Here is a 27436-nt window from a genome sequence, read left to right as displayed (position 1 = left end):
TTGTTAAAAAAAATCATTACAACAACTCACCTTCAAATAGCAATGCAATAAAATGATATACAAAACATTACCAATTTAAAATAACCACCTACTATCAATTAATACAACATTTCGAATTTGTTTTTCAGTCAAGATCTACGTGTTCCTGATAAACAATTTTATAGTTATAATTAAATATTTATTAAATACAAGTAAAATAATAAAGAACTTACCCGCAAAACTACCAACTCATTGGAATCGAATATTAATTCTTCTTTGGGTTGGACTGGATAATTCCACTCCAAAATCCCATTCCAATGTACGTAATTTTTTTTCAAAAATAAAAATAAAAATAATGGTTACTTTATAAAAAATGTGTTGGTTAGATTACTCAATTTTGTACCTAACAGACATGGTACTTATTAATTTAATTGCAATTACTGTCATGTAAAATCTAAATGTAAAAATCATTCAAACCAGTATATCTTATTGGTTTTTTTGGTCAAGTTATTAGCTTGAGATATTTCAAAAGCAAGCATATATCATCAACATTATGGAAACATTAAAGAACAATAAATAGAGCAACCATAACCAACCAAGCTCAACACATAAGAAACCATTTCAAAATTCAACCACACATAAATATTAAGAGAAATTAAATATCCTTCTATTTTTTGTTCCTACAAATATTCCTACCCAATTAAATGATGACATTTGTCATATTTAATGTTCATTTAATGATAGTTTAGTATACTAAAATGACACATGTCATCATTTAATTGGTTATGAGGATTTGTAGGAAGAAAAGTAAGAGGATATTTAATTTCTCAAATATTAAATAGTCAAAAGGAACTCCTAACAAGTAACAACTCACTCAATTCAAACAACCAAAAACCGAATAACAAATCCAAACATAACTACCTCTAAGGTTTCAAAACCTCAGACATCGATAATTTTAAGAAACAATGTCATCATTCAATGACAAAGCGGCAAACTCATCAGCAGGGCTTCCAACTCCACCCTGACCATGACCACCCATATTCCTCAACACATATCCATAGCCTCAGCCACCTGCGCCTTAAAGATTCCAAAGACTCCAACAAATGAAGCACCTTTGTCTGATCCATCTCCAACATCATCACTATTACCTTAGCCGCTGAGTCACCCTCTTCATGTTCCACCAACGGGTACAAACTCTCCCCCAACATCTACACACAACCAAATACATCATATTTACACTTTTACCCTCGATCCAAATTCAACAAAAACAAAATTTAAATAAAACGAAAAAGAAAGGGCTTACAGTTCTTTGTTCTATTGGAGAAGCATTTGCAAGACCAGAAGCCAAAGCTCCGATCGGAATCAGCTGTGCCATTCCTGGCTCACAAAGTTGCATTCCGTTTCCGATGTCGTATGTGTTGGTATAATTTAGAAACTAAAGGGTATCTTATGTCATGTTTGTTTCCTAGTTTGAGGTTTGAATATTTCTAGGCCATGTAGGCCACGTTTTATGTTTTTCCGGTTGTAGCCAAGAAGTGGGAGGTTGTCCACATTTTTAGGTAGCTTACATTTCCTTTGTTTAAAGTACTTTTGAAGTTTCCTCTTTTTAGCAGTTAATGAAATAGACAAAAAGCTTTGCTGCATCTTCTTTCTCTGTGAAAATACATAGGAGTGCAGTGTGTGTTTTTGGCTTGATCTTGGTAGTTTGCTTTCATTTGGTATCAGAGCTAAACTTGGTGTATGACCAAGTATCAACCACGCACACAGAATATGAGTGATAGAAACGCTGAAAAAGACGGACCCATCACCCTTCACTACCCCATGCTTTCGAGAAGTAATTATACAGCGTGGGCAATCAAAATGCGTGTATTTATGCAGGCTCAAGGTGTCTGGGATGCAGTCGAACCTCGTACCTCGAACACAGTTGTCGAGACAAAGAAGGATAACATGGCAATGGCGGCCATTTATCAAGGTATACCGGAAGATCTATTGTTGTCATTGGCGGAGAAACAAACGGCCAAGGAAGCGTAGGAAGCGCTCAAGACCATGTTCATGGGGGCGGACAGGGTTAAGACTGCGAGAGTCCAAACCTTGAAGGCTGAGTTCGAAATCTTGAGTATGAAGGACACAGAGACTATCGATGAATTCACTATGAAAGTGAATAATGTTGTCAGTAACATACGTGCATTGGGTGACAAAATCGAAGAAGATTATGTAGTGAAAAAACTACTCCGTGCGGTACCGTCAAAATTTGTTCAAATAGCATCAACTATTGAACAATTTGCTGATTTGGAGAAGATGACAGTTGAAGAGGTCGTAGGGAGATTGAAGGCTCATGAAGAGCGAATCCGGGGTCACAGTGAGAACACAGAAACAGCAGATAGAAAGCTTTTGTTAACTCACCAAGAGTAGGTTGATAAAGAAAAGAAAAAGAGAAATGAAAATCAGAAACCATCTCAGCGAGATAACCGGTCAAATGTCAACTTTCGTGGTCGAGGAAGAGGCCGGGGGAGAGGTGGTACCTGGTCCAGTCGCGGAGGGCGACGTGGTGGCAATTTTCATCAGAATCGTGAAGGAGGTTGCGGATCAGAAAGTAACATGGAGAGGGGAAGAATACAGTGTTATAACTGTCAAGATTTTGGGCATTATGCTGCTCAATGTCGGAATCCTCGTCGAGAACGGAATCAAGAAGCCAACCTCAACCAAGTAATGAATAATGATTATGAACCTGCTTTGTTGCTGTCCGCGTTCAATACCAATGAAGTTATTGAGGAAGTATTTTTGAATGAGGAGAGAGTCACTCCAAAGTTGAGGTCTGATAGGGAAAAGACAAACAAATCCAAAGTGTGGTATTTGGATAATGGGGCTAGTAATCACATGACAGGGGAAAAAGAAAAGTTTCGTGAAATTGATTATAAAGTAAAAGGTTATGTCAGATTTGGAGATGGCTCAAGAGTCCGTATAGAAGGAAAAGGGGCGATTTTATTCCAGTGTAAAAATGGCAAACAAAGATTGCTCCGGGAAGTCTATTATATTCCAAGCTTATGCAGTAATATTATAAGCTTGGGTCAGTTGGCTGAAGGAGGTGATAAGATAGTCCTTCTTGGAGATTTCTTATGGGTTCATGATCACACCGGGAGGTTGTTAATGAAGGTCAAAAGTTTGCCTAATCGGTTGTGCAAAATTATCTTGAACGAGGTTGAGGGAAAGTGTCTGCTGGGTGAACAGTGTGAAGAAAATTGGTTGTGGCATGCTCGTCTAGGTCACGTGAATTTTGCCTCCATTAAACAGATGGCAGAAAAGAAAGTTGTTTTAGGGTTGCCACTTGTACGAGTTCCATCGAATCCTTGTGAGGGCTGTCTGATCGGGAAGCAAGTGAGAAATCCACAACCAACTCAAACAAATTTTAGAGCAACAAAAAGACTCGAGTTGGTCCATGGTGATTTGTGTGGACCAATAACGCCTGTTACACCATCAGGTAAACAATATTTTCTACTTCTTGTGGATGATTACACTCGAGTTATGTGGATTTATCTTTTGAACACTAAAGATGAAACGTATGCCACTTTCAAAAGATTTCGGACTCTGGTAGAAAACGAAACAGGAGATAAGATGAAGGTTTTCAGAACTGACAGAGGAAGTGAATTTTTGTCAAAAGAATTCGAAAATTATTGCGATGAAACCGGCCTCAAGCGTCATTACACAGCGCCCTACACCCCACAACAAAACGGGGTTGTAGAGAGGAGGAATAGAACTGTAGTGGAGATGATCAGGACGATTTTGAAATTCAAAGTTGTCCCAGAAAAGTTGTGGGGAGAAGCAGCAAGACACGCGGTATATGTACTCAACCGAGTGTCTACAAAAGCCTTAAACGACATCACGCCATACGAGTGTTGGTCTGGAAGAAAACCCAATATCGAACACTTGAGGGTGTTTGGTTGTTTAGCTCACACAAAGATTGTGAAAGGTCATCTTAGAAAGCTGGAAGATAGAAGCAAAGCTTGTGTTTATCTTGGAACAGAACTGGGAACTAAAGCTTATAGGCTACTCGATCCTAACACCGGTAAAATAATTGTGAGTAAGGATGTATGTTTTGATGAAGATAAAGGGTGGATATGGCAAAGTTCAGAAAAATTTAAAAGTAATCTGGGAAGTCGGCTAATAATTGAAGGATATAGTGATGGTCAATATGAGGAGGCACATGGAGACGTGCCCTATGAGCCAATGGGCTTCAGCTATGGGGATACACCATCAGAAAATTTGAGCCCAAGTGAGCAGGCCCAAATCGGAATTCAATCTAGCCCAAATGAACAAACCCAGTTCGTTGATGACGATAGTCCAAGTGAACAATCCCCTGGTACTCCAAGAAACAGTCCACATACAACCTCATTGAACCCTAATACACCTCAAAGCTCAATTGGATCCAAAACAACTACTTCAAAGACAACGGGTGGTGGTACACCAAACAGATATCGTCGATTGTCAGACATTTACAGAGAAGAAGAAGAGTTGTTACTCACATTCGATCAACAAGAACCAACCACTTTTGGAGAAGCGAACAGAGATGTTGAGTGGGTGAAAGCCATGAAATCAGAATTAAGTTCCATCGAAAGGAATAGAACATGGGAGTTGGTGAAGCTACCAAAGGGAAGGAAAGCAATTGGCCTCAAATGGGTCTTCAAGTTAAAGCGAGACCCAGACGGTAACATCTTAAAGCACAAGGCTCGATTAGTGGCAAAGGGCTATGTTTAGAAACAGGGTATTGATTTTGACGAAGTATTCGCTCCAGTTTCTCGTATCAAAACAGTGAGAGTTCTACTGGCTCTCGTGGGTAAGAATGGATGGCGAGTGCATCACTTAGACGTGAAGTCGGCTTTCTTGCACGGGAAATTGGAGGAAGAGGTGTATGTATCACAACCGGAGGGATTTGTAAACAAAGCTAAAAGTCAAATGGTATACAAGTTATCGAAAGCGTTGTATGGTCTACGCCAAGCTCCCCGGGCTTGGAATGCTCGCCTAGACAAGTACCTCAAACAGATCGGATTCACTCGATGTGTTCATGAATACGCTGTATATACCAGAAAGTCATGAGATAATATATTGATAGTCGTGGTTTACGTTGATGACCTCATTGTCACCGAAGGAAGTGAAAGAGAAGTAAACAACTTTAAACAACAGATGAATCAGGAGTTTGAGATGAGCGACTTGGGGCTGTTGTCATACTATTTGGGTATTGAGGTAGCGCAAAGTGAAAATGGAATCAGTCTCAAGCAAACTGGGTATGCGAAAGGCTTACTGGGAAAATTTGGTATGGAGGAATGTAATGGAGCTGAAACTCCAATGGAGTACAAGATGGAATTGACAAAAGATGAAGAAGGGGAATGTGTGGATCCCACTGAATACAGGAGCGTTGTGGGCGGATTGAGGTATTTGTGCCATACTCGACCAGACTTATCATATGTTGTTGGAATTGTCAGTCGTTTTCTTGAGAAGCCCACTAAACTTCATCATCAAGCAGTGAAAAGAACGCTAAGGTATGTAAAGGGAACCCTTAATCTTGGACTATTCTATGCACGAAATACCGAGAAGAATGAGGTGATTGGTTTTTCGGATAACAATCATGCACGTGACTTAAAAAGAAGTACCGGTGGAATGGCATTTTACTTGAATGATAGTTTGGTGACTTGGAATTCTCAAAAGCAGAAATGTGTAGCTTTGTCATCTTGCGAGGCGGAGTTCATGGCAGCGAATATGGCGACATGTCAAGGGGTGTGGTTTCGTCGTTTGGTCAAAGAGATAACAGGGGAAAAGATTGGTCCCGTGACAATCTTTATCGACAACAAATCTGCTCTTGAATTAGTAAAGCATCCGGTTTTCCATGGGAGGAGCAAACATATAGACACTCGATTTCACTTTATTAGAGAATGCATTGAAAGAGGGGATGTGGTTGTGAAACACATTGCAGGTCATGAGCAGCGAGCAGATGTATTTACAAAGCCACTAGCTAGAATTTTGTTCAAGGAGATGAGGCAAAAACTTGGAATGAAGTCTCTGAATTAAGGGGAAATTTGTTGGTATAATTCAGAAACTAAAGGGTATCTTATGTCATGTTTGTTTCCTAGTTTGAGGTTTGAATATTTCTAGGCCATGTAGGCCACGTTTTATGTTTTTCCGGTTGTAGCCAAGAAGTGGGAGGTTGTCCACATTTTTAGGTAGCTTGCATTTCCTTTGTTTAAAGTACTTTTGAAGTTTCCTCTTTTTAGCAGTTAATGAAATAGACAAAAAGCTTTGCTGCATCTTCTCTCTCTGTGAAAATACGTAGGAGTGCAGTGTGTGTTTTTGGCTTGATCTTGGTAGTTTGCTTTCAGTATGGAATGGAACCCATTGGGACTTCACCAACGTTACGTCTCGGTGGGTAACGGTACATCCGCCCACGTGGGACCATCTGTTGTCGCATAAGGTGAACATGTTGTTGTTGATTCTGTTGACTGGGAATGCCACCTTGCCTGCCACCTTGACGCTGTCCTTGCTGACCTAGCGGAACCATTGGCATGAAGAAGTTGGGCATTGGACCCCCTATTGGCCTGATCTCTGGCACAAGTTGTTGTTAGTACCCAAAACCATGCTGCATCCACACAATAAAAAAACCATAATTCAAAATTATTTTCGTAAAAAGATGGAATTGAAATTGGAATTACTTGGGGAGGAATGAAGGTAGGCTGAGCTTGACCATAAAACATTTGTTGACCAAGACCGGGACCACCAGGGGGTACATTGGCATGCAGAGACCACCAGGAGCTAGTGTCATTGCAATAGGCCTCATCTGTGAAAATTGTGCCTACTTTCATACAATTTAAACCATCACCAATTTTTATTTAAAAAAATGGACACAAATTCAGTTTACGAAAAAAAATGTAAACAAACATGCAATCTTGCCCTTCTGTCTTCTTTGCGTTGAGCAAGTGCAACATAAAGAGGCTTGCTAGCAATCATCTTCCCAGTCATCTCGGACGACTATAAAATTAGATACAAAAATTTTAACTTCTAATATAAAATATCCAAACATAATAAAATAATAATAACTGCTTACAACTCTAGAAGCTTCCTCGGAAATGGAAAATGCAACAAAGCCTGATCCTTTGCTAGTTCCGTTGGGATCCCGCATGACCTGTTAATTAAACATATACAATTAAATAACTAATGACCAGTTTATGAAATTAGTTTTGTATCTAATGATTATTGATTAACAGACCTTGCAAGAAATTATGGTACCAAAAGGAGCAAAGAACTCCTTGAGGCTTTCATCAGAAATGGTATCATTAAGATTCTTAATATAAAGATTCAGCACTTGTGATTTGTCAACAGCCTCCTTCATGGTCTGTTCAAATTGTAGTTTCAGTGCCTGTAATGTTTCTGTCTTATTCTGGGCTTTTCCAAGATACCATTCTTTATCATCAAACTTCTGTCCAGTAAGACCATCTACTGCTTTAGCAGCATCTTCATCATTCTCAAATTTAACAAAACCAAAACATTTGGAGTTGCCTTCTGCATCTCTCATCAAAACAACACTTGTGATTGTTCCGTATTCACTGAATGCCTTGTTTAAGTCATCATCTGTTGTTGATTCAGACTATGGCGTTGACTATTTTCTGTTCTTGTGGACTCAAATTACCAGGCACTTCTTGTTACCTTAAATTTAATTATAGGTTCATTATGAAATTTTTAAAATTGCAAGAGATTAAATTTATAAAAATCAATAAAAAATCACCTGCCTATCTTTAATAAATAACAGCAATTGATACTGGCCCCCGCTATGTTCAACAATAGTCATAGCATGTTCAACGACATGAATGATGTTGGTCCTGTAAAAACATGAAATACAAACATAGAGGTTGAAATGGAAAAGTGGTCAATTTTATGTAGCATTCTAGAACATACTATAGATATAAGATCTCAAACCTACAAGCTTTAAATGAGGGACAATTTCCTTATATCTACTCAAGACTTCCTAAAATCCATTACAACCCCATAAAATCAACAAATAAAAACCGAATATCATACATATTTTTTCTAATCTAAATTATAGACAAACATTTATACAAAGAAATTCAGTAAAAAAAATAATAGTTTGAGCTCCAAAACAATCCACTCAAGTCTTTTTTTTTGAAATACACATATTTGAAAACCTGGTCTGATATGGTCCAAAAATGACAGAAGTATAGGACTGGAAAACAATGTCCTAACATGTGCAATTATTGAATGTCATATACTTACATAGAATGTTGTGATTGAGTAACTTTTGTAAAGGTAATCCAAGGCCTCTTGATCAGCTAGAAACATTACGCATCAAATATAATTGCTACCAAAAGCAATGATTATGGCCTATAGTTTACATAAAGTTAATTATATGTGGAAATGGATGAAAGGTTCAAGATAGCTTCAACCAAGTGGCCATACTCAGGAACCATCTAAAAATGAATGCATATTCTTTGGTATCATATGACATTGACAACACTGCAATGGAAAAAAAAAATCATGAATAATTAATTTTTTAATACCATACTTTAAATCCATAGCAAGAAAACACGATTAAGTATTAAAGTTTTGCATTATAGTTGCGATATTTTTTTGTTTGACTTGGTATCCAACATAAAAGACCAGCGAAGTAATTATAAGCTCAGGTAAATAGGGAGTCAGTGATTGTTTTAAGCCATCTTTCCCGCTATTAAAATAAGGAACAAATTTATAATCACAATGTTAGTGTGCCATCTGCAGGTTATTTAGGAGAGAAAGGGATTGTAACATCGTAAATTTCAAAACATAATTCATTCATTATTTATAAAAACATTATTGTTTAAAACTCAATTCATAACATATATCAATCCCAAGATCTCATAACATCAAAAATCCCGTGTGTGTACTGATCAAGTCGGCGCCTTTCTGCGATCCTCACTAGTACCTGAAACGCATAACACGAAACATTGTAAGCACAAAGCTTAGTGAGTTCCCCAAAATACCATATATAACACATATTAGCCACTCAGGGCTATAACTCTGTGGGTCCGTGCACCCAAACTCTGTGAACCCTTAGGTTCTATCTCTGTGAACCTTCAGGTTCTAACTCTGTAAACATGCACATCATAAATCACATAGAATAATGCAGTACAACACATAATGCATATATAGCATACAACACTGTATCACATAACTCTGATTACCTACTCAAGGTAAAGTATAGTGAGAAGACTCACCTCAGATATCTCAGTAAATCTCTGACTCGGTAAACTCTGGTCTAGCCCCTGCCTAATCACATGAAATAGATACTCTAATTAATACAACCCTCAGGGCTAGGCTAATCTCTCTATCCTCTAGGATGGGTAAAAGACTATCCTACCCTTCCGATGACTCTAAGGTCCAAACATTGACTAACCCTAAAAGTCAACAAAGTCAACGGTCAACCTTGACCAAGCTCGCCGAGTGCACAACTATGACTCGGCGAGTCCACACGTTTTCTTCACTCTCCTAGTCCTCCTTCGACTTACTGAGTTAATCCTCAATTCTGCAAATCATCACAAATCCCAATCTGTGAAATGTCCCGACCCAACTCACCGAGTCCGGCTCCTGACTCGGCGAGTACCATCGTGCACTCTGTCCTCTAGATTCCCTCTGACTCACCGAGTCACTTCCCCAACTCAGTGAGTCACCAACTGTGTGATTATCGGGAAAACCGTCGTCCTACTCGCCGAGTCGGCTATTGAACTCGGCGAGTTCATGCCATGCTCAAGCTGAACTGACCTCGTGAGGTCAGATCCGCTCCTCTAAACCGTAGATCCAGCTTCCCAAAGCATTATAATCACGTAAAGCTAACATCTTGGTGCTCATGCAAAGGCTCAAAGGCCTTATTTGAAGATATGACCTCTAAAATGACATCCAAAGCTCATAACTCCCATTGACACTCATAAAGCTCAAGGGAAAAGAGTCTCTGGACCTCTTTGGGTCCAGATCTACAGCATCAACCCGAGAGGGGACCAATTACTCCATATAACCATCCTCTAAAGGGGCTAAAAGGCCCTAACTCTAAGAATTACACCATAAACTGAAGAAGGGTCAAATGAAATACCTCAAAATGAAGTCTCTGAGCCCTAGAATCACTGGAATAGCACCCTCTTCAGCCTCCTCTTGTCTTGGTTCTCTTCTATTTGCAAAAACACTAACAATGATCAAGAAATGACTCCTTTCCTCTCACAAACGCTCTATCTCACTTAGGGTTTCTCTCTAGGGTCTGGTAGCCACAAATGATGGCCATAAGGCCCCTTAAATAGGCCCCAAACTCGAGGAATTAGGGTTTGATTAAACAGCATGGACTCACCGAGTCCTTGGGGTGACTCGCCGAGTCCATCCATCCACCCGGATAATGATTCGTGTCTCTACTCGGCGAGTCTATGCATCAACTCGCCGAGTTCTTCCACAAAACTTGAAATTCAACGAATAAATATAATACTTGAAATTCCGGATGTTACAGGGATAACATCAGTTATATGTTCTTTATTATTTATGTCATTCCTTTAAGTTATATTAAATCAAAATAGTGTTAAAAATTAATTACAGAAAAGAAAATTTTTGAAACTATAAATATTTCACCGATCAAATATTAAAGGCCATTGACAAACATATACCTCAACTTGCCAACCATCATGAAGTATAACAGCAGTTGCATCATACATTACCGGTCAAAGAAAAATTAAAGTATAATTGATGTGAATGTTGAATGCATATTTGTTAAGCATAAGCTTTGAAAACAACAAGATGGATAATCTTAATATGACATTTTATAAAGCATGTCAAGGATTTTCCTCTTTAAAGTAAATAAGTTAAAAAAAAAAGAATTAATATATGTTTCAAGTGTATTTCTATTCTGACATAGGATAACAAATATAACTCTTACTTCTAAGAAATCAATTATAGTAAGTTGATGTTTCTCAAAAATCTTTTGGCTTAACCTTACAGTCGACCAAGTGCATCATGAAGAAGGGTATATGTCACTCCTCATTATATCTCCAATGATAAACAATGATGTAATCTCAAGATTTGTCAGGTCTAACAAAACCATGGAAAGAAAGATACCCCCTTCTCTTCTGGAAGTCCGATAACTACAATCTTAGAAATCATAAAATGTTAAACAATGATGCCATTTAGTAAAATGCTTTCATATGAAGTTACAATTATAATAACAACCATAAGTGAAGCCATCAAAACCTTTTTAAAGAGTCGATTCAGTCTTCGAATAGCAACAATGAAACAAATCATATGTTGATAAACTACAATTACATATAAATGCTTCATTTTAGATCGCTAAGGTTTAAAATCAAATCATTCTTTTTTCATAAACAGAACATGCTTATTTTTTAGAAAATAAAAATACACCTAATAAAAAATAAATCATTTTAAACAAAGGATGAAATTGTACTTTTGAAAAAAAAAACATTTTTTCTTCAACAATTTCTGGTGCTAAATATAGAAATCAACATAATAAATAAACAAAAAATTAGTAACAACAAACTTTCTAAATGGTGAAATCTGAATATGAAAAAAATGAGAAAAGGTAAAACGCATACAAATATGGATTTCCATTCCTCTTTCTCTCCAACCTATCTATGTTTTGGTTGCTTTCCAAGCACCAACCAATTCTTATAAGTTTTAATTACTTTCCAACTTTAATAGAAATATCTAGAAAAGAAACCAAATGAAATTGTATGTGGTTGCGAATCACAAACATGCCCACAAATATGAGAACACAAACATGCCCACAAATATGAGAACTCAGTTCCTGAGTTAGTGGGTAGTGGTTTTGTCAATTTTAAGCAGATAACTAAAGTGCAAAGTGTTTGTAGACTAAATCAAGAACAAATGGTGTATGTGTGTGTGGTGGTTCTGTAGAAGGTGAGGTAATCAAACCTCATTACATTTCTTTTCTTCATTTACATCCATTGTGGAGAAAAAATGAAAGATCATTTCAGCATAGGGAAAATATCACAGAAAAGAAGAAAAAAATTGAAAAGGGCTTACAAATTTTTGCCTCAAATAAAGAACATGACTACCGAAATTGCCTTTAAACAAACACCCTCTCATCAATTTAACATTGTTCGAGAGTCAATTACTCATCAAAACAGATTTTGTTTTTATGGAAATACCTGCAAATCGATATCGATAGGGAAGGGGTCAAGTCCACGAAAACACAATTACAAAACATGAAAACTACTTCTTTTCTTACGCTTCAATAGAACATCAAAAGAAATATATTGATTTTTATGGATAAGCATCTAAAAACTGATCAAAAGAACTAAAAGTTACATTTCCAAATCGTTTTTCAACAAACCCTAATGAAAAAATATTGCTAGGGTTTTGCAAATATGTTACTTGTAGGAAATTATTCATTCTTCCAGTGAAAACTTGATGAAGGAGGCAGATTAGGAAAGGAGATATAAGGCATAATATAGGGTTTAGACACAAAGAAAGATTGTTATGGGGTTTGTCGGCAGAGAACGCATGACCGTAATAAAAAAAAGGAAACTGAATGAGGGGAAAAGTTAGAGGAAAATATGATGTGTGTTTGCTAAACACAGTGTAGACGTCCAAGTTTGGAAACTATGGAGAGGATACGGGAGCACCTAAGCATCGATGAAAAGAAACAGTGTATGACGTCATCAAATGATAATAGGGCGGAAAAACTATTGATGAAATGTAATCAAGGACTCTGGTTGTTTCATTTATGATTTAAAAGTTCTCTTTTAATAATATTTAGAGATATGTTAAGACAACACTTGGGAATCTATACCATGCATGCTAAATGTTGAAAACAATACATCCTAAATATCAAAATCTATTTAGAAACTTTTATTTTTTTCACTTTAATTATACATATCATTGAACTTCAAATTCATTGAATCTCAAAAGGTATGTAACAATGGTAGCGTTTCATCCATTGAATGACAAATTGACAACTGAATTAATTTATCGCCGCATTCAATTATCTCATTAAACTCACAATTGCAGATGTTGTTAGTGGTCGTTTTGACTGGAACACATGCATTAGGTAGCTTTTAGTTTAATTTGTTTTTTTTTTCAGCCTATCAGGAGTTGTATTTGTTATTTAGGTATCAAACAATAAGAGTATTTTTTCCATCTTGTGCTTAGCTATGTTCTTCGATTGATCCTTGATATATAGGTTGTGTCCTACATTTTGTATCAGAGCTTGAATGTTCATGTTCATGTGCAGAGTATCTAAGATTCAAAAATATGTCAACAGTGGCGCAACATGGAACATATAACTGTGGTATTTCATTGCAATGCACATTGCTAGCACCTACGAACTACACTACATGTGCAATAAAGGTGGAGGCCATAATGGACACTTAAGAGGTATGGGAGTCCATTGAACCACCAGCCGGTATTATTGTGGAAGATAAAGAATAAAAAGGCTCGATCTTTCAAGAAATACCATATGATATCTTTCCAACAAGAAAACAAAAAATACATGTGAGAGTTACTGAAGATGTGATACCTTGGTGCTCATTGAGTATAGAAGACAAGATTACAGACGTTAAAAAGCAATTCTATTGGCCTTCATATGCAGGACAAAGAGCGAGTTTTTGTTAAAAATACGATGCTTTTGAAATTGATTGGTACACATTATTCACAATAGAAAGAGGGTTATCCCCTTTATACAGAAAAACTGAAAGAGCATGAGAACACGACAATCTTTCTATTTGCCATTTTCCACATGTGCATGTTTGTTGAAAATAATGGACAAATTCATATTTCCTCCGGTGCCATTTATCCATAACTTTGTAACAATTTTGTAGACGTCTTCATTGTGACCAAAACTTGGTTAAATTATGGTTTTGTGCACGAGTGTCCCAGTTACAAAATAGATGCCACATACATGATGGTAGAGGTATATTGCAATTCATTGCAACATTACTATGCTTTCTAAAAAGTTGCACGGTTTTGTTGAATGTAAGGTCAATACATGCCCTAATCGATAGATGTCTTGCTCCCCGCAACGCATTGTTCATACTCTCAGAGATATTTGTTGTCAAGATACCCCATCTACGATTTTCATCATATAAAAGACACCACTGACTTTTATTGATTTGTTTTAAATATTGTCAAGCTTCAAGTTTGAGTTTTTTTGACTTCTCTCATATTTGTAACAAACTTCCTTTTCAGTGTGGTGCTCCCAATAGTCCAACATAATTTTTTAAGACTAAAGTTCTTGTACCTTTTCATGAAATTACTTCTAATGTGTCGAAGACAGAATCGATGGTATGCTAATGGCTCTTCCCATTCTTGTAGATTCTCTATTGCATTGATTATTCCTTGGTGCCTATTCGAAATCACACATAATTTTCTATCTTGAGCAACAAAATGTCTGAGTTGGTATAAGAACCAACACCAACTGTGTGATGAATCTTCATCGACAACAACATATGCAACATGTAATATATTATTGTTAGCATCTTTTGTGACGACAACAAGCAATTTCCCCTTATATGAACCCTTCATATGACAACCATCAACAAAAATAACAGGCCCGCATAGACGAAATGCATCAATATCAGGTCCAAAAGCCCAAAAAATATACTTGAATGTTGCAACATTTGAGGAGTCATTTGGCTTATGAAACCACTTCACAACTGTATCAGGATTTGAAGCTTGCAAAGCTGTAATGTACTTAGGAAACTCATCAAAATTACTCTCCCATGTTCCATAACTAGTCTCTATGGATTTTCTCCTTCCATGTCATGCCTTCCAGTAAGAAACATCAACATTCAGAAGGTTTTTAATATATGATTGTATATGTTTCACTGGATAAGCAACATATAATTTCAATTGAACGGAGTGTGTATGAGGAAATAGTTAAAGAGTTTAAACTTCTATTATTATTTCCAATACATGATCCAAAGCAATTGTGAGCGTCTAACCAACGTGTAATCTTCCACATTTGATTATTTTTCTTCTTAACTGCACGAACATACCATGCACAACGTGGTATGTAGTTCATAGTAGTTGTGCTTTGTCCTTCACCTCCTAGAGTCTTACACTTTGCTACCCATAAATTACTTTTACTTTTGTACACTTTAAACTCTCTATTGTGGTTGATCGACCAAAGTGTTACTGCACTTGACTTGTACCTTACTTTCAAATTGCATTCCTAACCTTATTTTGTTTTCTGATTCTTTCCAAACATCTATATGAATTTTATCTTCTAAATCGGTTATGACATCGTCACCTACATCTCCAACATCATTCATAAAGCTCATAACCTGAGTTTCAAAAACATCATCATCATCAGAATCTTCCCTAACATTACTAAATAACTCAGTACTAGTATCTTTACTATACTATGAGTTGGCTTCTTCAAATCCAAAGTCATTATCTGCTTCAAATTTATCATCATTAGGTAAAGGAAATGCTATATATGAGGGATTGGGCTCTGACACTTCAAAATTACGTAGAATATCTACATAACTAGTTATAGTAGGAGGCATTACTTGTTCTTGAACAATTTTTTCTACTACGATAATAACTTGGGCGTAGTCATTTTCATCATTCTCGGCCAAATAATACATCACGTCTAGACTTGAGTCACTTATGATTCATGAAATATTAGATTTCAACCAAACTCGTAACATCGTGAGATATTCAACTTATATGTTGTTTTTTTTACTCCAACGTGTGCATAAACTAAATCCTTAAATTCTTTATATTGCAGTTTATGCCTAACTACATGAATGATCACCCTTTATGAAACCATTTTCATATAAAATTCAATGTTTGTTTAATTCTTAAACTAAGAAAGGCAACGACTCAATTGGTCGGGCCAAGCAAAAAGACCCATTTCTACAAAGGAAAAAAATTTCCCTATTTGTACAAACCATTTTTAAAAATTCCCTATTTTTACCAAAAACTCATTTATGCCAGGAATGTTTTTTTTACTATTTCCAAAAACATAAAAGAACATATTAAAAACAATCGAAAACCAATATAATTTGGCAGTATAGTTCTAAAAGAGTATGTGGTACCAATGTTAGGGATTAATGTTCAATACATAACTAAGCAACAACTTAAAATTATATGAATCTCAAATCCATAGATATAATTAGTAGATAATAAACCAACAATCATTCAACCACATGTCTAAAATAATACCTCAATAATCTCAATGGTTGATTCACACACACATATGTAAGACTTCCAAATTGATCACACTTTTTTCATTTTCCTTGCCTTATTGAGAGAGAGAGAGAGAGAGAGAGAGAGAGAGAGAGAGAGAGAAAAGTGATTTTGGCAGCTGGGATTTTCTCCAAAAATGAGCTATTAATTTCGATAGTTTTTTATATGATGTGTAGATAACCTATCAAGGCCCCCCTATATATAATCATGTTTTTTTTTATATTAGGTCTCAATAAATAAAGCTTAAAACATGTTTATTATTAAATAATAAATTTTATTCACACACTAAATATATTTTTATTTTTAAGTTCCTTTTATACACTCTTAAATGTGTAACCCCTTTGATACACATATAAATACCAGCACAATTTTTTTTTGTTATCTACACATTTATTCCAAACCTTCTTTAAATAAAATATGATATGAAATGAATTATCTAAAGCACTCAAATAAATTCAATAATTAAGCCTAAATGGAAGAATTTTCATTGCTAATTTATCGATATAAAAAGTCCTAAAGCGAGACATATAAAAAGTCCATTGCTAATTAGTGCTCATTGAGTGTAGAAAACAAGATTACAAATGCTGAAAAGCTAAGGACTAAAAGCTAAGGACACGAAGGATCGACTCACACCCGAGTCAAATAACACCAAAGCGGGTATAGAACTCACAAAAAAATGCCTATATATATATATATATATATATATATATATATATATATATATATATACACACACACACACACACAACACAATATAATCATGCATAAATCTCAAAATAATAGGAAAAGAGGGAAATACAGACCAACTACAACATCAGGTGTTGCGTGGACCTCCTCCGCTGTCAGCTGAAAAGCTCTCCCGCAAGCCCCCGGTATCTCGGGCTTCACTGGCCGACTATCTATAGCACGAATAGCAGCAGGAGCAGAACCCTAGGCTGATCCCTGAATGAGCTGAGGGCACTCGGCCTTCCGATGGCCCGTCTGGTTGCAATGGAAGCAAACAGAAAATCCATTAGGTCAGTCCCTCGCCATATGCCTCTCCTTACCGCATTTGTAGAAAATCCCCGACCGACAAGATCCCTCATGGACCTTGCCACACTTGCTACAATTGTAGCCCATCAGGACTCCAGTCCTCGAATCAGCGAGCTTAGCCCGCTTAGCTGCCGGCTACGGTTGTGTCGGTCTCCTATCTCTCCCTTGCTGCTCTGCCTCCTCTTTAGACTGAATCTCTAACTCAATTTCCCTCCTCCTGGCATTGGTCTGCAACTCAGCCAATATCTGATAAGACAAATTCGCCATGAACTCCTGAATGGATCTCCTCAAGATGCTCAAATACCAACTCACACGCGGCTGCTCAATGGACACGTGCTCAGGGCAAAATAAAGCCCTGTCATGGAACATCCTTGTAATCTTAGTCACCGAATCTGTCTTTTGCTTGAGAGATAGAAACTCCTGTGCCAAACGATCCCTCTCCACCTAGGGAACATACTCATTTTGAAACAACTTGGTGAACCTCTCCCAAGTCGCTGCATCATGATCTATCGGGGTAAAATCAGTCGTCACAAACTTCCACCAGTCCTTCGCTCCCAAACAAAGCTGGTTCAGGGTGAACCGGACTCTCAGATGCTCTGGGCACGAAAAAGTATAAAAGCATCCCTCAATGTCAGCGATCCATCTCATGGAAACATTCGGATCATGTGTCCCATCAAACTCCGGTGACTTCGTGTTGCTGAACTCCTGAAACAACAACGAGTCACCTCCATGTGGCCTGGCAGCAGCAACGACCATTGTGGTTGCAGCAACACCAGCCTCAGTAACAGCAGCATATCACTCGTCAAATGGCTCAATCAGAGTGGTCTTAATAGACCCAATCATCTCTGGTATCGCCTCTCGAATGGGTGTGGCCACCTCCTTATGGATGATCCTGCAGATCTCCTCATCACTGGTCCTACTGCTCTCAGGGTTGTGGCGTGTACCCACCATGAAGTCTCTGAAACGCAACACAAAATAATTATCAGAGACTTGCTCAAGCGTACTCACACTCGATTCTCGCCCCTACATGCTCCTCAATACCCTAAGGATTCTTATTTGGATTGCATACAGATCTAGTGCTTTCAGTGGTACAGCCCGAATACTACCTTCCACCCCTAACCTATAGTCATCCCAAGTCCTCCTCCTAGGATTCTAATTCACAAGTATGCTATGTCTCACAAATATCAGATTACGCTCTTAGTAGGCTACTCGTATGCTCATCTAGGTATCTCTCATAGATTACCCCTCAACTCAGAACTCAACACATACTCAGGGAAAATAACAGATAACATTGATCAATAGCATCTCCTAAGCTAAGGCATCACAAATCAGACAACTCTAGCCCTAGAATATGAAATACCTAGCCTATTCTCTAGCATGCGTTTCTAATATCACATAAATATCTCATCAATATCTCATAAAGTAAACAAACTAAAGGTATTTTGGGAAACCACCGTTCGGGCTCTGGTTGATTGTACACACTGCTCCTAATCTTTTTTCTATTAGAAACTCTACTCGGTTTTAGAAAAATCATTTCTTTTGAAACTTTTCTCAAATCCACAGTTTTAGTTCAGACATACCCGAAGGTGCATCTGAATCCCTCAAACCAAGGATCCGATACCAACTTGTAACACCATAAATTTTCAAACCAAAATTTTCATTTTTAAAACACATAAAACTCATATATTATATTTCATAAAACCACAAGTGTCTCAAATGTCAACATAAATCCACAAATAAAAGTCAAATCCCAGAATCCTCAACAAAGTCTCAAGCAGGTGTGTACAATCATGCTGGCGCCTTCCCGTGATCCTGAGAAGTACCTGAAACACATATCACACAACACGATAAGCACAAAGCTTAGTGAGTTCCCCAAAATACCACATACACAAATAATAAGCCTCTCATGGCTATAACTCGGCATGAACCCTCCGGTCTCACGCGTCTCGGTGTGGACCTTCCGGTCATGTGTCTCCGTGAGGACCCTCCGGTCCCACAGCTCAGTTTGGACCCTCCGGTCATGTCTCAGTGGAAACCCTCTGGTCCCACAACTCGGTTTGGACCCTTCGATCCTATCTCAATAAAACACAAAATATTGTATATATATCACACAGACAAAATGCATAATATGACATGACTCAATTAAGCACAAAATACCCTCTGGTCACACATAGATACCACTCATGGTAAGTATAGTGAGAAGACTCACCTCGTAAGTAAGCAAAGAAAACTAGATACCCCTCGAACAGTCTAATCTCCGCCTACACGTAATAAGCATCTCTAATTAACTCATAAAGATCACAATGTCATATAACTCACGCTAAACTCTTTCTTACTCTTGAGATGGGTAAAAGACCATTTTACCCCTCCATGCCCCCCATAAACCCTCTCTTCACCAAACCCTAAACTCAACAGAAGTCAACTGCCCATGTTGACCCAACTCGCCGAGTGCACCTACGTGACTCACCAAGTCCCCGCTGTTCCTCAGAGTGTCGCGAAAACGTAACTTAACTCGTCGAGTTGTCCCATTAACTCGCCGAGTCACCATTGTCTAGACTCATTGGGGAAAACCCTAGCCGACTCGTCGAGTTAGCTCGTTGACTCGGCGAGTCCCTTCAGTCTGAATTCACATTCAAACGTTTTAAGGCATATATACTACTACACACCCTAGATCTAGGCTCCCAAGGCTTGAATGTCACGTAAAGCTTCAATCTTTACATTCATGCATGGCATGTTTTAATCCAAAATTCCAATACAACTCTAATAAGGGTGTTTAAGCACGATAACTCTTATATGGCTTAATAAAGTTGGGACCTTTGGAATCTATGGACCTCACAAGGTCCAGATCTGAAGTTTAGACCTCCTGATAGACTCAATGCACTCAATTTCCCAATAAAGGTGGTAAAATCCCTAACATCCATAATCATGAGATCTAACCAATAAGATGAGAAACGTGTAGGATTTTTACCTTTCACAGAAGCTCTGGTCGATATAGCACTAGATCCAATACTTTCTCCTCGTTCCTTGCTGGATAATTTCCTCTTCTCCTCAAAAGATGCACTAGAATACTCAAAGATTAGCTCTATAACTCTCTTAGCTCACTACAAACGTTTAGGGTTTCACACATGGGAGTTGGTCAGCTGGTGAGGCGGAAATGAGGACATAAGTTCTCTTAAATAGGCCCAAACCTCAGAGATTTAGGGTTTCACCTCACAGCGCCAACTCGGCGAGTCTTCTCTCTAACTCGTCGAGTCGATCATTAAACCCACTTGAACAAATCGGACTCTACTCGACGAGTTAGGCTCACAACTCGTTGAGTCACTCATGAAATTCCAATAATAAATAAACAATAAAAGAAATACCTAGGAGTCGGGATGTTACACCAATAGCATCCACGATCATGGAATTTATAAAGAGTTTGGAGCATAAATGAAGAGATCTTCAAGCTCTTGTTGATCGTAGGCATGCAAAGGCCATTAACTTCAGCAGTTACACATTAAGGGCAACATTATAGAACCACAAAATTAGTCGTTCAATTTATAGATTTTTGTCATATCCATCATACTACATTTATTTAAGTCTGGGGACTAAACAGTCATTATGGAAATGTTGAAGTACAAAGTATAGTAGTACTCAACATATAATAAACATTACAAAATATTCCTAGGGCCTCATTAATGTGTTATTTTCCTACAATTAGTAGATTATCCATGGAGATGGACATAGCACAAAGATGCGACTAATACTCATGTGTACTTAATAGAGATTAAGTATTGGGGTAACCCTCACTTAGAAATTATTTCATGTCAATTAACAAAAGTAACTCTAAGATGGTAATGTCTTATATACTTGAAATGAAGATGCATGGGATTCTTTGTTTTTTAGTTTCTTGTGATTTGTGTTCACCAATTTTAAGTCTAGCCGGTAGCCAAACAAAGAATATCCAGTTATGACATGGTGAGTGGCAAGGTCTACATAGCCAACTTTTATTTGATAATTATGTCCAAACATGATAAGTGATATCCATATGCCCCTCGATGGGATTTGGTGTTGACATCAAATGCATGGCCGTTCTAAGAATGAATTGATAATTGATCAATCGTCTAGTCTATTGTGGTCAACACAAATAACTATCAGGAACATAATCTTGAACATTTGAGATTGACAAGTTTACATGTCTTACATTTATATGGATATCTTGAAGAACGAAAAGAATATGTGATCACTTACCTAAGGACTATTTCATACCTACTGGTTATGAGAACATGAGTAGTCTTGGATGATGTACACCATGTTAGATTAAAGTAGTATGAGTCTAAATAATTATTGTGACATGTGAAAATAGGAGACTGTTAGAAAATAGTAACAAGTTAGTGATATTTTTATAAATAACAAGATCATTTTGCGTTACACATAAGACTTGATGTAAGAATAAGATGACAAAAAGAAAATTTAAAGGTACAAACTTATTAACTTATCATATTACGGTGAGTTAATTAGAAACTAAATGAATTAAAGTTCTAAGTGTAATTATTTTTGGATTGGCTAGTCATTATCCTACAAACCAAGGGATAAATATAAAAAACAAATGTGCATAAAATGAAATCAAACCTTAGTCGATCCTAGAACATATAACCAACCAAGATTTCTCTCTCATTATATCTTCGCTCTTGGTTTCTTCTAGCCCTCCACCTCTGCCCCTTTTGCTAAGGTTTTTGCAGTTTTTCCATAAGGAAGAAGACGAGAGTTTCCGTTATTGGTAGATCTTTACCTTGGTGTGCCTTAACATTAGGGAAGTTCTACTTTTAGTTCTCTGTCATCCAACAGAAAGTAAGGAACATGTTAAAAAGGAAATGTAAAACATATTATGCTTTCTCTACAGTTCTCTAGTTTATTGTAAAATTTCTATGAACTTGTGATCTATGGTTAAATATGACTGTAAAAGTTTTAAATTTTCTTCCTATGCGTTTGTTTTAAAAGCTATTATACTCCAATAGTTAATCCCCGGTAAAGCTCACTACGCTTTCCAAGCCTAATCTATCTATTTTGACATGTGTTCAAATTGAAATTATAGAAGAAGCTTGAAATAGATGAAGTTAAAGATGTTTAGATGATGTTATATACATTGAGTTAAAATGTATGCAAGATGTGTTAATTTACCTTTTTTCTTTTTATTATATTGTTAAAACCTTTTATGCATTGTCACTTTAGACATCTTACATAAGGACTTACCGTTTGAAATCTATTTCCGCAAATAGTTTTCATAAAAATATTATTTCTTTTTCGAAATAATTGAAAGTTTAAATGACTATTTCAAATAGTTTATACAAGAGATTTTTCATTTCTTCTATGTTACTATACTTAACGAATCCGAATGATGAGAAAATATTAATTATTGATGAAATCATTGTTTGGTGCCGATCAAGGTCAATGTTTTTGCATGGAGATCTAAGTTTTCTGGATTCCCAACATTGCTACATCTTGTCACGAGAGAAGTTAATTTGAAGACCAACTTATGAGCCCCTTGTAATTGTGTTAAGGAAACCCAATCTTATTTTTCACCTCTTGTTCCTTTATCTTCAAGGTTTGGAGTTTAATCTTTGTATCACATGGCGAGCTTCCATAAACTTTTATAGATTACCGTAGTTGCCAAGGTTTTCAATCATTCTAGGAAACCCAAAAAAAATGGAACCAGTGAATATCTAAACTTTGTAGTTTATTTAAAGGTTAGAAATTTGAAAATCTTACGAGATACAATAGTATTGGTTCCTGAACTCGCGAACCACGTTTTTTTTGATTAAAAATAAAATATTTTTTTAGTCAAATGGTTTGATTTTTTTTATATCCTTATTGTGGATTACACATTTTTAATATAGTTCTTAACTAGATTATAACACGTGTATTATATGGTCGACAAAATAAAATAACATAAGGACCATAAAAAATGTAATCTTTTGCAAACAATTATTTTTATATAAGACTGAAATTTTAGTTCTTAAGTCCAATTTTAAATAATATCTAGAATGATAATCAACAATGCTCTTAACTCAAGATTAATGATAAAATCATCATATTGTATAATGAAATATAAAATTTTATCATGTTGTACAATGAAATATAAAGTTTATTAGATTGAAAAAACACTAATAGTTTGTAAGAAAGCTTAAAAAAACAAAGTCAAATATTACAAAAAACAAACAAATGAAAGTTTGTGGCTATTTTTTAATTTGACCCTTTATAAAATAGATGAGCAATCATTTATTGCAACTATAACCTTAGAGAAAATATCAAGTTAAAAATAAAATGTTTGAATTGGTTTAAAAGCCATTTAAAATGGTATATTTGCATTAACCTTAGAGAAAATCATTATAGGAACCACCTTCGACTTCTCAGCTTAAGACTATAGTAGTGTCAAGGCATAATCAAGGCTATAGTAGTGTCACACCCTCGGACAAGACGGCGGAAACGTCCGGAGGCGGGTGACTTCATTGTGTAGTATCATAACAATTGAATATAAATGAAACATAGCAATCGAATTATCATACATTGAGATAACAAACTTACATTGTTTACATATTGTATTTGTTCTCCGAGTTACACAAAAGCTACATAAGTAGAAAAGATTCCAAACTACAACTAAATGGTCTTGTATCAACGTCCCTTGTTACCTGTTTACTAGATCCCTGAGACTACAAGTCGTTTTGAAAAGCGTCAACTAAAAAGTTGGTGAGTTCATAAGCATTTTTGTATAAAATCGTTTACACTTGTTTAAAATCGTTCTCATTGTACTTTCAGAAAAACCCGATATTTTCTATGAAATGGTTTGAAGTCTTGACTTGAAAATCATGGATATATGTGTGCATGACATTACTTTTCTTCATCCTTATAAGGAGTGATTTTGAAAAGTACTGTGATTTGTAAAAGCGAGCTGTGTCCGAGAATAATTGTTTTGAATAGTAACAATCAACCGTTTCAAGAAAAATCCCTTATTTACAAAAAGGAAATATGGTTGAAAATCGTGTTCCTCTTCTCGAGTAAAATTGTGTGTGTACGTTCTAGTTTATCGTTATCGAAAGCGTAGAAAAATTGTTTTCTCCAGAAAATCTTATATTTTCTGCTATAAAATATTCGTAAGTTCTTGTTTATCGTTATCGAAATCATAGAAAAATCGTTTTCCCCAGAAAATCCTATACTTTCTGCTATAAAATAATCGTAAGTTCTAGTTTCCAACTATGTATATGTGTGGGTTAGTTTATCGTTATCAAAACCATTTACAAACGTTTTCCATAGAGTCCTACGCTTTTTAATTTGTAAAAATAGCAGTATTACGACTCTATACTTGTTAGGAGAGAATCAACATGGCTATTGTGGACATTCTACACGATGAAGAAGGACAGTCAACACAAGAAATGCGGACCATCACTTGTCACGTGTAGGATAGTCAACACAACGTGCCAAAATTTATTTATGAGGTTTTCCTTACATAAATTTCTAGTTAATATAACATATTCTAGTGAGTCGTTATAACCATACTAATCTGACGAAGTGTCTGTTTTGGCGTTTCTCAGGCGCCCTCGGTTTGGAAAAGACATTTGTCACCCTAGACTGGTTTGTCTAGCTGTAGCGAACATCGAAGGTGCGGGGTGTCAACCCCGTATATATCTATACACAAATTACCGCTCTCCCTCCAGGAGACTCTAGTTATAACTCCTTACAGGACTTAGACGTACACTAATATTTTTATATTTAGGTACTTTTGAGATTTGTCTGACTAGAATATTAACAACCTTTTGAGCAATCATTAGAGATCCTTTATTTGTTAGATAAATAATGAAATCCGTACTTGTTGAATAAAAATATCGTTCTTGTTCCATATCGTTGATTGTGCTTGTTAACTAGGTGCTCGTGTTCGTTCCTTTTCATTTATTGAGAAATAAGTCATTTTAGTCAAGAGAAAAAGTGGCAAGTTATAATTTGTATAAATTTATAACTGCCGGTTATGAAACGCATTTTCTGTTTTATGACCTATAGAACATTACTTATGTTCTTGGAGGTTTTATGACAGCAGCTCATGACATGCAAATGTTTCTGTCATAAAGGCTCTATTTGTATATTTTCTTGACGCAAACTTTTATGTTGAATATTTATAAAATACTCCCTGATTGTTTGCAAAATAGTCCCAAAGTTTCTATTTTCGAAAACTCACTAAAATAAGCCTCAACTTATCAAGGTTCCTTTTTATAAGTTTTATTTCTAGACATGAAAGCATAGATAAAGGGCTTGAGTTGGACACATCCAATAGTTGGGAGGCTCTTTTGTACAAAGTATCCTCTGTTCTTTATGAAATTAAGAATTCTTACGTTCATGAGTATATTACTAAAATACTAATTTAATAATATTTCACACAGACATACAAACATATGTATATATGAAATTATTCAAGTATTTAGGCAAGATTTGAATTGTACTCCCCCAAAAACATTAAAATATTGAAAAGATGGGGTATGAAGCTCACCTTGAGTTGGTTGAGGAGTTGTTTGGAGTTATGGAGTGAAGATCTCAAGCTTAAACTCTTGCTGGTATGAGGAACTTACCTAGGGGGGATGCTTTCGTAAGGGTGATCATCATATATTATGAATAAAATAATATGGATTCATCTTGAAATATTATAAAATATTAGATGGGTGGAGGAATTTACCTTACAACTCCAGGGAGAAGTTGAGAATTTTGTTTTCAGCAAGCTCTTATTCTTGCCTGGAGATGAGTTTTGAGAGGAAATGAGAAAAGTGAGAGAATATGTGAAGTCTAACCTCCCTCATTGTTGTTGCTTTGGAGTATAAGGAAAAGGAAAGGAATCTTTAACGCATGAGGATCTGGTGGTCCATGCATGGATATTTGGTGGGTAAAGCATGGAATACTATGATTTGCATAGCAAATGAGGAATTTCATCAAATCACATAGTCAATCCTTTTGTCCTTTTCTTGATTTAGGATATGGTTTTCCTAAATCCCAAGAATTTATTTTATTGAAAAATATGCTTAAAATAATTAATTTTAGCATAAAATAATGGTTTTAGGGGTCTCAGTTAAGAACAACACGAGTTTGGTGGGATTCCCAACCTCAAAATATCTTAAAATGATAAAAAGGTCTGGAATAGTCCAAAATCTGGGGCTAAATAGTGAATTCTGGAACTCTAGGGCAATTTCTAAAGCTGTATTACAATTTCCGGAGGTGCTGGGCGAGTTCCGAATCTCTTCTCCAAATTCCGAAGTCCATAGTAACTTCCGAAGCACTTTCTCGGATTTCCGAAGTCTTCTGAATAATTATGGAGCCCAGCAAGCAGTCCGGACGGAGGTGTGACAACCTGAAATTTCCATTCTATGCAAACCATATCAAGTCAATAGAAGTTAGAACAGTTGCAGTAAATTTCCAGACTTTTGGTATAAGTTTGAGTATTTCAGGATTTACACCTAAGGAGATATCAGGAGAGTGGATGCACTAGCGTTTGTGCAACTCTGTTATTTCAAAACTCTATGATATTAGAGTTCATTTCGTGAATAAAATATTTTTCTGCCAAAAATCTCAGGAGTATATATAGGATTCCGAGCCATATTTATTCATTAGTTACATTTCCAACTAGAGAAAGGTTGAATTCTCTCTCAAGGATCTATGGACTTTCGTCGCGGAAAGTGAGTACTTCTATCTAGTTGTGTTATAAAGCTTCTTATGTGCTTAATACACTAGAAATCATAGGAAAACACTACGATTAAAGAGTTTACGACCCAAGAACATCTTGGACCGTAAACCCTTCTTTAGGGGTCAAATGATGCCCTAGTCCCTTCCTCTTGCAATGCAACTAGTTTAGACTTGTACCCTAATGTGTTTAGGACTAGCAAACACCCTTAGAACACCAAGAGTAAGGTGTTCACGGCCCAAGAAGTTCCAAGGCCCTGAACTCCAAACAAAGGGGCCAAAGTGTGCTTTAAACTCTTCTAAAGCCTTAGACACTAGCCTAGATTTGTTCGTAGTTAATTTAGGGACTTGAAATCACCAAAAACACCCTTCCAAGGGAGATTACGGCCATAATATCCAAGGGGTTTGGTCCCAGGGCCGTGAACTCCTAAAAGGAGTTATATAATGCCCTAAACTCTTCCAAAGACCATGTCATTAAGTAGAAATGCTTCTTAGG

The 27436-nt window shown here is 36.4% G+C and overlaps 1 pseudogene; it reads right to left on the bottom strand.

Annotated features, from left to right (window-relative positions):
• Positions 1–837: 837 nt before the first annotated feature.
• On the bottom strand, positions 838–15293 carry LOC111907846 (polyadenylate-binding protein 2-like; annotated as a pseudogene).
• Between the last annotated feature and the right edge of the window lie 12143 nt (positions 15294–27436).

This window comes from Lactuca sativa, chromosome 4 (genome assembly GCF_002870075.4).
Source record: "Lactuca sativa cultivar Salinas chromosome 4, Lsat_Salinas_v11, whole genome shotgun sequence".
NCBI classification, from domain to species: Eukaryota; Viridiplantae; Streptophyta; class Magnoliopsida; order Asterales; family Asteraceae; genus Lactuca; species Lactuca sativa.
The sequence above is the reverse complement of the archived record's forward strand: the minus strand, read 5'-3'. Positions and strand labels throughout refer to the sequence as shown.